Here is a 13,920-nt window from a genome sequence, read left to right on the forward strand (position 1 = left end):
AAAATAATCATTATCTAGTTACATACAAAATGTGTTAACAGTTAAATGTAGGTGATGAAGAAAGGTGTTTAGATACTACATAGAATAAGCTAAGATCTAGTGTTGTTATTGTTGTTAAAGATACTTATTAAAATACGCAGGTACCTATTTGAATATTCGGTAAAAAAGGATAATAGTATAAATACGTATTTAGTAAAATAAGCTTTTTTTGGTATCTTATAAACTAACAAAATGGTTTGTTTAATTGTTTTATAGTTTTTATTATGTTTTACATTAATTTTATAGATCATTTTATTAATAAAAATAAAATTTTAAAAATGTGTATTTTTATATAATATAGTGAATATAGATTACATTTTCTGATTCAAATTACACTTCTCTTTCTTACCTATTTTATTATTATTATTTTTTTTTTTTTACTTGATTAGAGTGAAAATAAAAAACATATGAACTGAAAAGAAAAAGTATTTAAAAATTAGTAGGTATTTGTCTTTAAATACAGTTACTTTGAGTTCATATTTTAAATACTTTATCCAAGTTTTTTTTTTTTCAAAAGTATTTAGAGTACGCATTTGAATTGGTTCTTAAGAAGTATTCGAACATCCTAACTCAAGTAGGTACTTTACAAGAATGCCAGGATTTAACAATATATTTTATAGATAAGTTAATTTTTACCAATGAATCTACTTTTTTACGAAATGTACAAATTGTTAGACACTGGAGTCTAGATTTGTCAATAAGTTAAACGAAAACTCATCACGTAAATTATTAAATACCGTGTCTAAAATATTGAATCATTAAATATTTGGAACAGAATTGGAAATGGATGATTATCAGATTCTTTTCTTCGTTTAATATTTAAATCAATTTAAATGGAAAGTATTTATTTAAAAGTATTTAGATTTTTTAAATGAACGTGTATTTGGTTATTCATTTTTCAATTAATTAACATAAGCAAAATAGATCTAATTTTTATGTAAGAAATTATTGGGAGAGATTAACTTGATATCATGCTCTTACTGTGAAAATGGATGGATACAAGAGATCTAGTACTACCTTGCCACCTAGACGCTCTGACTGAACACCAGTAAATTTATTTTTATAGAGTTATTTAGAAAATCTTGTATACCCATCATATGTATTATTATTATACCACTGATGGTCTTCATCATAAAATTGAATAAAATATCGTACCCTAGTCAAAGGATTGGAAATTATTTTAAATAAGTGGTTTGATTTAAAACATTTAAAACGTTTTGATAAACTTTTTTAGAAAGAAACATAAATTGCAGTGTTATGTTTTTTTTATGAAGTATACATGTTACTGTACATCGCGGTAAATACAACCACATGATGAAGAATTTAGATAATACAAGAATGATAATACTTTATAATAACTAAAATACTATATAAGCGATGTAATTACGGTTGGGGGGGTTTGGGTGTCGTATCCTCCCTTAACCTTTTTTTTAATTGATTAACTACATTTATTTATTGATATATTATTGAATATTTTATAATTATTTGTTTCCGAGGCACATGCATACATACATTTATTGCAGCACTGAAAGATGCTGATTTCATCCCCCCCTCTACAAGCATGATAATTACACCACTGAAACAAAACATTGATATACATTTAAAAACGACGTAAAATAATTATTTAATCGATTTGTATAATTTAAAAAAAACTGTTTTTTAAATTAATAATAAATATTAAAAATATTATTTGAATTGTACCTATTTTAATCTCAGTCGAAAGCTACACTTGTATACCTAATTAGAGTAATTACAGATAAGCTAACACTTTTTTATCCCGTTTTTATTTTTTATAAATTCGTCGGTAAGCATATATTATTTATACTTGTAATTATAAATGATTAGTTTAAATGAATTGAGATAATATTATTATAATGTACATAATATAGCCAAGAGTACTTATTTTCTAAATTGTGTATAGATATAATAAATACCTATAGGTATTGTTGTACACTTGTACAATACGATATTACGTAATTTTACATTTTTATGTCAATTGATCGAATTAAAAATAATTATTTTTTATATTCACTCTTTCGTTGTAAAAATCTACTTGACATTTGAAACCATATCGTCATATCATACATAAATATTAGATATACTCAATGTCACGAGAACTCAAAGATTCCCTAAAAAACAGTTTGCGAATAAGGGCCATTACCAGTTTTAGAAATCCTATCATTTGAATTTAAACATAATTTAGTTGGTTAACTCCCCAAGACTTATGACTTATGTAACTATAAACCAAAGTAGATGGTTAATATACTTATAAGTTATAACAAATAAAATCGTTTATACGATCACTAAATAATTTTAAAATATAATTTAATAATAATAATATGAATTTTAGACTCGTTAAACGATAAATGAATTGATTATAAAATTATGTGTACATTTTTTTTTACCGTAAATGTTTATTGTATATAGTCAATGAAACAATTTGATTTAAAATGTTTAAACATTAAGGGCGGTTTTGGATAACAAATTAGTACATTTTGTACATTACAAAAATTAAAAATTGAAAATTTCTAGTACTTTCATTGTAACTTTCTTTAAAATAAAAATTAAAGAAAAATTGGATTTTTTATTATAACCAAGTTTTGACAAAATTTGTTTTTTTTATTAATTTTTATTAAAAATTATTCGCTGAGTAAAAATACTTAAAAATGTAATAAAACCTTTCTCATAAGTTGTTAATTTCTTAAATAAAATATATAAATAATCTATTAGTCACAAATCACAATATTTTTATAAACTTTAAAAGTTGAAATTTTAACAAAATTCATAAAATTTGTGAAAATAATAAATTATTTTGTAATTAGAAATTCATAAAAATGTTTGTTTTTGTGCTTAAGATTAGAAAATTTAATGTGTGGTTCTTTATAAATGTTTCAACCTATATAAATATAAAAACATTTAACAAATATACATAATATTTTTACCAAATGCTTATATTACAATTTTCTAGTTAAAAAAATTTTTCGCAATATTTTGACAATTTTTGAGCAGTTAAAGATTTAAAAAACTTTTAGTTTAGATTTTCTTTTCTAAAAATTTTGATTAAAAATTCTTTGCTTGGTCAAAAGGATTGAAAATTAAGTACATTATCCCACATAAGTTATTTTTTAAATGGTCTTATCACTGGATAGCTTCCCTTCTCGTTGTCTACACTCTACATCAAGTATATTATTTCAGTATTTCACAATGCTTTAAACCCATTTGCTTATTATTATATTTTTTGTATATTTTACAGATTGTAAATGCTATTTATTTTTACGTTTTTAAATTTGTATTAAAAATATTTGAAGTTGAAAGTCTTGTATTTTAATTTTAATTTTGAAAATTTAATTAAAGATTCTTTAAAATTGGTAGTTCGTGTACTGGAATTATAAAATCTAAAAATATATGATTATAGGTAATGACATTTATTTTTTTTATACACTTTCAGTTCAAAGTTGCACAAAACTACTTATTTAAATGAAAAATATTTATGTAAATTATTTATTTTTTTATATATAAATAACTTAGGTATATAATATAATTACTAGTTTTAATAATATATACAATAACACTTGGTTTATTTTAAAAATATTTTCTATATCTATTATGAATGTATTTTTACTCTTTTACAGAATTTACAGAAATATTATGTTATTATATGTTATCTAAGTTAATATAATATGGTATAAATTTATATTATTACTATTTTTAATAATTAGGTAAATACTAATTATATAATAAATGTAATGTTTTTGGAGAAAATTATATCGTAATACTAAAATTAAAATAAATGACTAATAATTATATCATGAAATGTATTTAGTAGTGATATAGGGCATAGGCTAATACATTGTTTCCACACAAATCGTTTTTAACATAGGTATGATATATTATACCATTGAATTCAAATTTAACACACCCATAATATCAGTGACTTAACTGAGACTTAATATATAACAGACCTAGGGCCATATTATTTACGCACGAACAAAATAAACATTTATCTGGACCCTCGTGGCCAAGGAGCCCACCGGTAACTATCACTAACTATGCAATATTGTACACTAATATATTATTTTGTTGGAATAAAAATTTATTTTTTATTTTGTCCTGGGCCATATATTTGGTAAATCAGACTCTGAACAGACCCACTTGTCTGCCTTCCATTTTTTTTGTTAGTTTATTTTATAAGATAAATCACAATCTGTTTAACAACAACAATATATAATATGGGACAAAAGATAATAGTACATAACATGAAATATGTATAGAGATGATTGTTCAGTAACAGAACCTCTGAATATTTTTAATGAACTGGTTTGTTTGTAAGTAGATAAAGTAGGAACATCTCCATAGGTTAGGCTAAATCAGGTCCATAGGTCATTGCGAGATTAGTTTGTTCAAGTTTTTACCATAGTGTAGTACTGTATAGTAGTGTAGTTTGACAATGATAACCTTTTATCGAGAGTATTTATACCAAGTTATTTAGTTGACTGTGAGTGGAATTGGTTAATTATTAAATTTGAGAAAAAGGCATTTCTTTTTGTTTAGGGGAAAGTCAGTAGTCACCTCAGTAAAAAACATCATGTACCAATAATTAATATTAAATAAGAACATAATTTATCTGTTCGAGTTGTTATTAGAATAAAATATTAAAATAAAACAACAACGTTATAATTATCATAGAATAACAAAAAAATAATTTTCTACTCCAATTTATTATAATGCCAACATAATAAAAGATAATTAAATAGTATTAGGAAGTGATTAAGTGACGTTGTTTTACAAATGATTATATTTCGTACAAGCAATTTATATGATGTTCAAACATTTAGTTTTTAATATAACATACAGAATTGAAATATCTGAATATACGATCGATAATAGCCTGTAAAAGGTTTTTATTAATTACCAATAAACTATTATAATTGATATTATTAATACTCGTAATAACTAACAACACACAAGGCATTGATGCATGCAATAATTATGATCACTGATAGCAAAAACATGTTGTAATGTAGTAGTCCTGTGTTTTATTTTATTTGCGTACGTAAAATGATACCAAGTTGAGTAGGTAAATTAGCGTCGAGTACAATTTGTATTTTGTAATGCGTATAAAAGCTTATCGCTGGCTTATAAATTTAAAATTATAAGTACCGATCTTTTAACACAAGTAGAGTATGTGAGAGGTCTTTTATCAATACTAAAATACCTAAAAAACGAATTAAGAAATAGGTAATATAGCTATAAATAAAACCTAAAAATTTGAAAAAATAAAAATAAAACTCTAGCAATTAATCTATGTTGGAAATATTTTTTTAAATATTAAAGGTTTGTATTTTTAACCTACGCATGATTAAATTATTTATTATTTGTTTCAAATTTGATCAGGTGAAACAAATTTCCGATCTGAAATATTGAACCAGTACGTTGCCAATCGTTACAACAGTATTTAGTAAAAATATCCAAATTTATTTAAATTATTTTCTATAGCGATTTTACGTCGGCATTGGCTTATAAATTAATAAAAGTAGTGTATAGGTAATATGATATAATAACTCTCCAGTTACCTACTAAGTTAAACTCACGATGACACGACGTAGGTATGTAACAATATCAGTGTGACATACTGACATGTGTCATGTGTGTAATAAAAACTATGTGATAGAGTTGGGGAATCTGTGTGATAATTATTATTTATTTGTAAAATAAAAATGTAAACAATTAGTATATTATTTTAAGTTAAATAATTTAACCAATAATTCGGTATAAATATGGTATATGCAGGTTTTTACTGCATACCTTTTTTTGTTTATTTTTCATATTTTCATATTTATTTTTAAATAAATAACTTTTTGTTTTTTTATGAATTTAAAATAACATCAACGTTAGTCACTTACTTACTTGTATAAGCAAGTTATTAGATACAAAATTACAATATGTACACAAAACTTTAGAGACCTAGATTTATTATTGTCGATAATCTCATGACATGTAGAATAGTTAAAGACTGTGTTTTATATATTCATAATTGTCCAAGGTTTAACCTAACCTTCGAGGAATATTAAAAAAATTCTGATAGTAATTTTAAAAGTATTTAAATATTATGATATAGGTAGTAAAAGTTATCAGACTTATTAATCTATTCGTCAAAATAATGACTTTTTTAGTTTTCTACGTACACATATCTTATAATTACCACTGTAATCTTATTTTAGTATACATGTATTCTTTTTCAAAAAGAGAAAAAATGAGTTGTCAAAATAATACTATCAAAAAAGATAAATCCCTTTTCTAAGGTAAAAAGAAGTATAATAAAATTATGATGTTCAATTAAAATGTGGGAATCACCATTCATCAGTCATTAAAAGAAATAAATAATTTCAATGGCGAAAATCCTAATAAAAATGAAAACAACACAATAAAATTATAGGAACCATATACAGGTAGGTACTATTGGAATTTTTTGGAAACGGTCAGACCTAAAATGCTGATTTTTTAAAGCAAAAAACATGAGTAAAAAAACTCTAATAATACTAATATAAATTATTTAAAATGAAATAAAAACTAATACGATAATTTAAAGCGACCAATGGAAACTTAACATTAAATCATCATAAATATAGTCATCAAATGGTTAACCACTTAACATTTTTCTATTGACTGGAAGCACACACTCCACAAATTCAAAGATTGAAGAGAATTATAAAAGCAGTATTTAAAAAAAATGGAGCATCTCTTTTATTACATATGCAACTTCAAAAAGAGTGATGTTAATAGTAACTGATATGAAAAATACATTTATAGATATTTATTAAATTAATTAAGCAACCTATATTGACGGTACCTACTATTAGAAATAATGCATTTTTAAAAATTAATTTAAAGTTTTTAAGGTTAGTTGAATTTATTTGTAAAATTTACTTGTGATCAACTTATTTCTGAATGTGTGTAGGTTAGGTACATCATGGACCGTTAACATACGATTTTTTCTATATTTTTAAATGTAATTATGTTGAATATTGGATTTTATATCCTTGCATATTTTTACTTAGAATCAAAACTACAGATGTTATTCAATTAACCATAATATTTGGTTGTACCTGTTAGCTGTAAATCAATTATATTTACAAATTTTCGTGATTTTGACATATTTCGTAAAAATTTAAACTATAAATGCTTATAAAAAAAAATTGTGGCAAGCGATTTTGATTTACTGCAATAAGAACAGATCATAAAGAACCTTGTGTTAAATTTTCAAGGGTTTATGGTCATCCATATTTTTTTATCGATACTTCAAAAAAATATTCTCATATAAATCGAAAATTTCAGATGTCTATAAATAGTACAAAAAAACTTAATTTGAAATTTTAACTGTACATAGATAAAACTAATACAAACATTTGGTGAAAAATTCAAATATTTACAGTGATGAGCTGTTCAATTATTATCATATAAAAAAATCGATTTGGTCGAAAACTGTTTTGCGTAAAAATTTCCGTTTTCTGTCACTTTTTTTTTGTTTTTCTCGATTTTTTTGAAAACTGTTGGAAAATGTTTACTTTTGACCTCTACAATGCACCAAGAATATTCACTTTGCCATCGGAAACCATCCTCGAATTATAGCATTCGTCCAATAATTATCCAGGTTTCTTATCTTTCTTAGTCTTATAGAAATCTTTAAATTTGGAAATTTCTTTTTGGTTTTTTTTATAAATACCATAGTTAGATATACTTCCAGACATTTAAAATTAATAATAAAGAAAACATGATTAAATGGTGGATAATAAAGGAAAAGAGAGGATAATTTTAAATTAAAACAGGTAAGTAACATTCATGAGATGAAATAGAAGATTTATGTTCACTAAGAAAATTTTAAAATAAAAAATAGTATAACTAAGAAGAACATGAATATAGTTTTAAAAAAGCTCAAATTTTTTGAAAATATTTCCATCTCTAGGTAAGGCTAATATAAGTAAACAACCTAAATTTCAAGTTTTTGCGAATGTTTTTAACTGAATTAAAACAAAAAAAAAAAAACTCCCAAAATTAAAATGCCTATAAATAGCTCAAAAATTGCTAAAAGTTTCCGAACTTTAAATCGTAAGAAACAAAATCCAAAATACAACAAAAAAGGTCTCTTGTCATTTTTCATTAGAAGCAATAATTCTGATAGAAAACTTCGTTCATAATTATTTAATAGTATAAAATCGTGAAATCGTACGTTTTTCCCCGTTAACCGCTTTTATTTCGAATACCGTTTCGAAAATCGTAAAATAACCTTTTTAAAGTACCAGCTCAAGAACATTACCTTTCAGAAAAGATGTTACACTTGATACTTTTGAGCAAGTTTAAGAGGAGAAAAAGTGTTTCCAGAATAAAAAATAAAAAGAAATAAACATCATTGTAAAACCAATACATTCCTCTCTTCACTCAGAATCTAAAACCATAAATGAAGAGCCTAGTAAAAAACTAGTCCGTAATTCATATCATAAGAGTACTCGTATGCCTATCATCAATCTTTAAAAAAATCTTTTCATTGTAATTTAGGTGAGATGTGACAAACAAATTAAGACTACAAACTCCTCGTCAGAATTTTCCAATTTATAACGATCATTCAATCCACAACTGAATTATACTTAATAGATTAATTACTATATTTAAAATAAATATTCATATTAATTTAATTGAAGCAATTATAGTTCTTCAATATAATAAAATTCATGAAAACTATTGGATTAGTTCTGCACTCATCTCCAAATTATTCTCGCAGCTTAACTTTTTTGACACAAATAAACATTTCTTTGTGCAGTTTACGTTACCGATCGTGGCATTTAGTTGTATTTAATTTTCTTTAATCTATCTTATTAAAATTAACCATCAAGGTTTGACATTATTCTAGTCACTTATATTAATCATATCGAAAAATATATTATCGTAATATTTCAAACTGAAATAACTACTATTTGTAAACTTAAAATTCGTTTTTAATGTAAAACTGTTGAGTGTACATGTAGTATTTTCTGGTAGGTACCTATCGATTTCAACAATTATTGTACGTGACTACCAAAATGGCAAAAGTGTTCTTAGTCAACACAATTTTGTCTGCAGGTTTTTTGGTTAACACCGTGTTTTTCTTAGTGGTAGGTAGTCTCATTTACCATATTATTATTGGTGTTGAAAAATTTAAAAATTGCATTTTACAATTCGATAATAACACAAATTTGTCTTTACTGATTTGTTGATAAAGAATTTTAATCAATGCTAAAGAAGCCTCCCAAAAACTTTGGTTCATGTATTCATATTTCATATCATATATTATCTGGTACAATGTATGCCTTATGGAAATCTTTATTAAAAGGAGTCTTGAGTTCTAAAGTTTGAATAAAATTTAAACATTAATGAAAAATATTTATTGTAAAGAACTGAATAAGAAATCTTTATAAAGCTTCAAAAATGTAATAATGGGTAAAACTATGTTACCGTTTTAAATAATAACCTAACAATTTTTTATACAACATATATAAAGAAAAAAACAGAATAGTTTATCCTTTCTACCCGCATGGCTCAAAAATAATTTTTAATTATTAAAATATAAATGATCGTATTTGATAGTGGATTCATAGTCCATGGTACAACAATGCCATAGTAAACACGATTGAGCGTAGAATAGTTTATGCGACGTTGCCACATTCACGTTGCCGCAGTTTTGTAATTTATTATTTTCACGCATTATTACACCCATGACTCATGAGTCGAGCCGAGTTTTATCGTCAGTGTTATCGATTATTATCGACGTGTTAAACATAAGGGCATACATGAAGGATAATTATTAAGATACAGTTTCAAAATTATTATAGAAATAAGAAATATAATGTCGGTGTTCGATCATCTATAATAGTCGTGTTACATACAGTGTGTTTTATATTTTCATTTTATGTAGTTTCAATTTATTTTTAAATAAGGATCTAGACATTTTAAACATTATTTTATCAGATGGATAAAATGGCAGCGGCCTAGGCGATTAGCGAAATTATACAAATATAATTAATTAATTGGAGATCAAAAAAAAAAAAAATAATCTTTTAAGATGTAGGCGTACCAATAATAAATGTTCAGCTATAATTTTCTCCTGAGTCATGTTTAGATAAACGTAATATGATTGAAACTTCTGGACATCCTATTTCGGTTTTATTATTTTCATAACTATTATTATTTATTATCAAACAGATTTATGAAATATGAATCTATAGTATTATAAATAATTATAACAAATCATGTTTTTTTTTTGTTGACTTGTTATATTTTGTATTATTAAAATTACCTACTCAAATAAATATTTTTGTATAATAATATAGGTAATAAAAAATTAAAAATGGCAACATAGCAGAGTTTTTTATACTCAATAGTGTAGGTTTTCTTTTGTACTTCGATTTCTTTTGATAATGCGCGGAATGCGCCGAAGAATTTGCTCAGTCGTGTCGTAAAAAAGGGTCTTTTATACTCAATCGTGCCGTTGCCCCATGCCAAGCTATTTATGTATTCTGTCTGCAGTCATTGTTCGATCAGTGGTATTTTATTCGTTTCCGAACACAAAATATAACCACATTGAGTTCTCCGAGACGAAAGTAGTCGTACCCACCCTATTTCCCATCACTTGACTGGCAATACAGAATTACGTAATTTTATTGTGATCACTGCATATACATTTTATTATGCATGATGTAACAAACGATATTTTTAAGCTCGAGATGTGTCCAATGTCCATACTCCGTACCTATACCGTCTCTACCGATAATTATTGGATAAGGCTCTGTATTATTACTATGTTTAGCCTATAATTCGAGATTACCAAAGTACTCTCCGACATAAAATAAGTATGCAGTAGGCCGGTACATATAATATTAGGTAACAGAACAAATATTCCTTTTACAAAAAAATCTCAATACAAACGATATTAAAATTCGATTTACATAAATGTAACAAATAACAACAATAGTTGCATATAATAATTATTACAAACACTTAATTAGTTTATTAATTAGATATATAGCTAAATGTATTTTATATTATGGAAAAATAGTTACAAGGTCATTATTATTTATAAATTCATTGGAAAAATACTGTCGTATGTGTACGGTTCTCCGAGTGTCTTCAATAATGTTTAAAAATATAAGTACCTGTTTGTTGTAATGATTTCAACAAGACCTTCACTATGGTTTTCCCGTATATTTTGGCCGCTTTTAAATCCGTACATGCATTTATATTAATATGTTCTTGTGGTTTTAAGATAAATATATACATAATAATATAACAAATCGTCATACAATTGATGTAAGCGCACTCGCAAATGACCTAAAATGTATTCATTTTAAAATACTTATTTACTGCCTTAGATAGCTAGGTACCTCGTACCTATACAGTATACGTTTAAAGTTCATAATATTTTGTTTCATAATTTATTATGTCTCCTTCAAGCTTCAATTCTCCGTCTCAAATTTGAACTTACATTCCATTAAATATTTGTATAATATCATATCACATAAATCATTTACCGATTTATTCACACATCGTTTTAATCTATCTACCTCAGTACAAGTGAATCATTTTTCAATTCGATTTTTACTCGAAATCAAACGATTACGAAATTTTTTACAGCTGTCCAATTATATCTAGGATCTTTTAATTACATCAATCCTAATAGACTATTAGCTTGTTGAAAGACCACTTAATTTTTAAAGTAGTTGTGAAATTTTTGTTTACTATCAAAAATAGGTTTATGATGAAAAATATTTATGTAAGCACAGTAGAACATCTATATTTCACAACTCTCTAAATAACAAAATATTTAATGGAAATTTTCATTCCAAAACGGTTCTATTTGCCGAATTAATTTTGAGTTATTTTTCTACAACAAATCAAAAAAATTATTTTATTGTTATATATTTATAAAGTTTGCAGGCAATGTCAATCCGGCATGATATTATATGAGAATAAGAGTACCTACAAATGACCGAGCGTAATTATATCTCGTCAAGTTGTATTACCTTGGATTGTATTAGTAGGCACATTAGATTAGAACAATTATTGTTAATGATGTTATAATATGTAAGAGATTACCAGTGGCGTAAATGCGGGGATGCAGGGAATGCGGCTACATTCATACAATGCGTGATTAAAATATACTATAATAATAATATTTTATTTTACTATGTATGTTTTCTTAGTTTTTAGAGCATTTTTCACAATTTGTTCATAAAATGAACGAAAATTGTTGCGATTAACAAGAGACTTTCTGCAAACTGCCGACGGTACAAACAATAAATAATATATTTATATAGGATGACAATAGTTATCGTCGATAACAATTTTATCATAGCTAGACCTCGATAAGTATAATTACTGAATTAGTAATCAATTATAGTAGGTACGTATTTTTTTTCTAATTTTTAACTTTTTAAGGTATAATAAATACAATTAAGGTTTTTAGGTCTTTAAAATCTCAGTCCTAATAATAACTATCATTACCCATATCTTTATTATACTTATTATTATTATATTATCAATTATATTGAAACGATTATCAGTATGTGTTCGACTGCCAATCGTTACATAAATAAAAGGTAACACCTAAAAACAGCAGTCTATATTATTATATTAAAGGTGGGACGTTGTACGTCAGGACTTTTTTTTCCAATGCTATACGTTTTGTAGTTTTCCAATATTAACAATAATTTTTTGGAAGACTCATTAATTTGGAGTTACAAAAATGTCGCGGAGACTGTGCATTCACCTTTGATATTATTGTTGTTTTTCAGTGGTAGTAATAATAATTAATAAAATATGTTTCTTACATATTGAATTATACCTACACCACTCACCGCAGTGACAAGTTACAAGTATCCATATCTTTTGGATCTCGGACACAAGCGCATTTCTATTTTCTAAGAAAATTTTTCTTTCTAATATCCGAATATTAAGTAAAATAATAATTAAAATACGTTTCGAGTTTATATGTGCGTATCATATTCATATCTATATAAGTATTTAAATGCATAGATTTATATCAATTAAAAGGTAATAACAATGTGCGGGGATTTTCGTTATTTATTTTTTTTGCAACAGGTAACATTTGATTTAAAATCTGTTCCCAGGCGGGATATTTATAAATAAGGCTACTCGAAGACAAAGTAGATTTGAACTGCCAAAGTAGTTTCAATATAACAGAAGTGAAATCATTTTCAATTTTTTTTTTTTTTGACTTAGTTAATAAATACCAACTGAAAATTATTAATGACTGGATAAGTATTGTGAAATTAAAAACATAATTATTCATACAGTGATTACTGATTAGCAAACAGTATTAATAAGAAAATCAATGTCTCTAATTCAAAATATTTAAGAAGTATAGATATAAGTGTTTATATTTAATTCCTAATGTCTATTGCTAAAGTCCAGAACAACAATAAATATTATAGTGAAATAAATACAATTATAATTACAGTGTCAATAAAGACAAAATGTGTGGTTTTACAACTACCATCAGATTTAAAGTATTTATGTAAGATATTAATGCATATCTACCGTTGATAGTTCTGCTAAAACTTTGTAAGATTAAAATCTGTTAACATTTACTCCTTCATGTTTGACTGATGTCTAGTATTATCCAAAATTTGATTTAAACAGGTGTATAAAAAATCTAAGAAAATTTATTCTAAAATCTAAGTTCCACTTAAAGTAGATATCATCTATATATTATAATTTAATTTAATAAATAAGAAACAATTGACACTGTTTGGTTTTCACATTCTCGTGCTGTACCTTGAAGATTAGGTATAAATATTAAATTAATGTTTGAAATCAACAAGATTTTCATAT

This window comes from Aphis gossypii, chromosome X (genome assembly GCF_020184175.1).
Source record: "Aphis gossypii isolate Hap1 chromosome X, ASM2018417v2, whole genome shotgun sequence".
Lineage (NCBI taxonomy): Eukaryota > Metazoa > Arthropoda > Insecta > Hemiptera > Aphididae > Aphis > Aphis gossypii.